The sequence below is a fragment of the Centruroides sculpturatus genome, unplaced genomic scaffold (assembly GCF_000671375.1).
Source record: "Centruroides sculpturatus isolate CEXI.00-Female unplaced genomic scaffold, Cexi_2.0 scaffold77, whole genome shotgun sequence".
Taxonomy (NCBI): domain Eukaryota; kingdom Metazoa; phylum Arthropoda; class Arachnida; order Scorpiones; family Buthidae; genus Centruroides; species Centruroides sculpturatus.
The window spans coordinates 703,441-707,197 of NW_019384320.1; positions in this window are offsets into that span (position 1 = coordinate 703,441).

The window sequence follows — 3,757 nt, forward strand, 5'->3', positions numbered from 1 at the left end:
ATACAGTGGTACCTCAGGATACGAACGCCCCAGCATACGAAATTTTCAGGATACGACATGAAATTCGAACATATTTTTGCTCCACGATACGAACAAAAACTCACCATACGACGTTACATTAGTTCGCAGCGCCATTTTTTATTCACTTCTGTTCATCGGTCTCAGTCCGCGTGTTTGCTTCGTCGTGGAAGGATCTCGCTCGATAAAGGAAATCTTGAGGAATAATCAGAAAGTGACTAATTTTATTGAAAAGAAACCTCCCGAAAAAGGTTCACACTGGCATATTGCTGCTCGGAGTAACGACATTTGCCTAAGTCATTTTAGAAACATTTACATGCATACTTTTAACATAAATTTACATGCATTAAGCATGTAAATTTATGTTAAAAGTCGCGATTTGCTTATTTTTTTAGTTGAAATTTCTTTATATTTAGATTAATTCCAAATATAATATAATCATCGGATATGGACCTATGACGAGAGACGGCTATGGTTGCTGTTTTAATCTTCAAGAACATCAAATAATATTCAATCTGACATCATTTAATACAGTGTTTCTCAATCTCTAACGAATCGTCGCCCTCTTCAACGTAGTATCGCCCCTTTCAATAAAACCGTTACCTATTATCGCCCCCTTCACTTCAAAATTCCGATGCCGAGGACCAAGACTAACGCCAAATTCGTACTGCATTGAATAGACTAGTGACTAGTATAATGTTATTTGTTTAATTATTGTACGATATAACGAATAAAATATCTAATTATTCTTAATATAATGTTTTACCATATCGCCCAGAAAATTGTTTTTCGCCCCCCAAAATATAAATTGTTACTAATCGCCCCTTCAACATGGAAAAACGCCCACATGGGGGCGATATCGCCCCCGTTGAGAAACACTGATTTAATACATTCGAAAAAAGATTTGCAAAGTTTTGCCCAACATTTGACATGAAGTTTGATCGAAATCGGCGAATTTTGTCAAAAGAATTTACGAAAACTCACAATAAGGTCAGTTAAAATTAGCGTAAATTCTATATAAGAATCATTTATATAATTTTTTCAAATGTTATTTTTATTATTTTCAGCAGCAAAGAGAAATCATTGCGTAAATTAAAGCGAGAATAATTACCTAAATCGAGTCATAAAGTTTATTAGCTACGAGATGTTACCATTGACACCACGATTAAATTTCTTTAATTGAATAAATTAATTTCAAAATTTTTTGGCGATTTATTTGCTAATAAACATAAAACATAAATACAAAACTTTAAAAGATATTAATTTTTTTATTTCGTATGAGATAAGTTTGACTTCGTAACTAGAGGGCAGAATACAAAAAAAGGCTGAATTCGTGTCAGACACAGGAATCTATCGATCGCCGGAAAAGAAGTAAAGTCAGCGCTTGACAAGAAAGTATGCAGCGCCATCTCCCATCGCTAGCAATAACTAAATTCGATTAATAAAAAAATCGGATACGAGAAAATAAGAAGCACCGTCGATCCATACGTTCCAGAAAATGTAATAAATTAATTTTCAAGTAGAAAACGGAAGGGGAGATAGAAAAAAAGTGGAAGCTAGGTACTTATAGAAGTTTCCAAGTGATACTGTCGGCCGGGAGCGGTGGCGTGTTCCTGTAATCCAGCAACTTGGAGGCCAGAACTAGAGAACGGCTTGAGGACTGGAGAAAACCTTCACGTTCACCTATGTCGATCGGATGTCCGCGACTATGAGCGACGTCGATATGGTGGCCCTCGGGGAGCCCAGGGTAACCAGGTTGTTTAAGGAGGAGCGAACCGGCCCAGGGCGTAAACGCAGCAGGCAAAAGCTCCCGCGTCGTGCAGTAGTGGGACAGCATCTGTGAATAGGCGGTGTGTCGGTACCATTCCAATATAGTTGGACCTAGTTCTGCTCTTTTTTTTTTTTTCTTGTAACTTCGTATTCATTTTTTTTCATATACTATATATAATAAATTCATACCATTTAACTCTTCTCTGTCTCGACACATGGCGCGATCGATCATTCCCATAGCGATATAGATGGCATAGATTTCTTTTCATATACTGTACTATATATAATAAATTCATACCATTTAACTCTTCTCTGAACCATTACCATTTTCTCTGAACCATTAATACCATTTAACTCTTCTCGACAGATGGCGCTATGGGAATGATCGATCGCGCCATGTGTCGAGACAGAGAAGAGTTAAATGGTATGAATTTATTATATATAGTATATGAAAAAAAATGAATACGAAGTTACAAGAAAAAAAAAAAAAGAGCAGAACTAGGTCCAACTATATTGGAATGGTACCGACACACCGCCTATTCACAGATGCTGTCCCACTACTGCACGACGCGGGAGCTTTTGCCTGCTGCGTTTACGCCCTGGGCCGGTTCGCTCCTCCTTAAACAACCTGGTTACCCTGGGCTCCCCGAGGGCCACCATATCGACGTCGCTCATAGTCGCGGACATCCGATCGACATAGGTGAACGTGAAGGTTTTCTCCAGTCCTCAAGCCGTTCTCTAGTTCTGGCCTCCAAGTTGCTGGATTACAGGAACACGCCACCGCTCCCGGCCGACAGTATCACTTGGAAACTTCTATAAGTACCTAGCTTCCACTTTTTTTCTATCTCCCCTTCCGTTTTCTACTTGAAAATTAATTTATTACATTTTCTGGAACGTATGGATCGACGGTGCTTCTTATTTTCTCGTATCCGATTTTTTTATTAATCGAATTTAGTTATTGCTAGCGATGGGAGATGGCGCTGCATACTTTCTTGTCAAGCGCTGACTTTACTTCTTTTCCGGCGATCGATAGATTCCTGTGTCTGACACGAATTCAGCCTTTTTTTGTATTCTGCCCTCTAGTTACGAAGTCAAACTTATCTCATACGAAATAAAAAAATTAATATCTTTTAAAGTTTTGTATTTATGTTTTATGTTTATTAGCAAATAAATCGCCAAAAAATTTTGAAATTAATTTATTCAATTAAAGAAATTTAATCGTGGTGTCAATGGTAACATCTCGTAGCTAATAAACTTTATGACTCGATTTAGGTAATTATTCTCGCTTTAATTTACGCAATGATTTCTCTTTGCTGCTGAAAATAATAAAAATAACATTTGAAAAAATTATATAAATGATTCTTATATAGAATTTACGCTAATTTTAACTGACCTTATTGTGAGTTTTCGTAAATTCTTTTGACAAAATTCGCCGATTTCGATCAAACTTCATGTCAAATGTTGGGCAAAACTTTGCAAATCTTTTTTCGAATGTATTAAATCAGTGTTTCTCAACGGGGGCGATATCGCCCCCATGTGGGCGTTTTTCCATGTTGAAGGGGCGATTAGTAACAATTTATATTTTGGGGGGCGAAAAACAATTTTCTGGGCGATATGGTAAAACATTATATTAAGAATAATTAGATATTTTATTCGTTATATCGTACAATAATTAAACAAATAACATTATACTAGTCACTAGTCTATTCAATGCAGTACGAATTTGGCGTTAGTCTTGGTCCTCGGCATCGGAATTTTGAAGTGAAGGCGATACTACGTAACGATTTTATTGAAGGGGACGACGATTCGTTAGAGATTGAGAAACACTGATTTAAATGGTACAAACTCCAGTATACAATTCCGCTTTTGAGTACTACAGAATTTTCATAGTACTGTAGTACTTTTACTAGTGATTACAATAAAGCAAATAAGCGAATTCTATCATCATATAAATGTCCGGAATATTTGC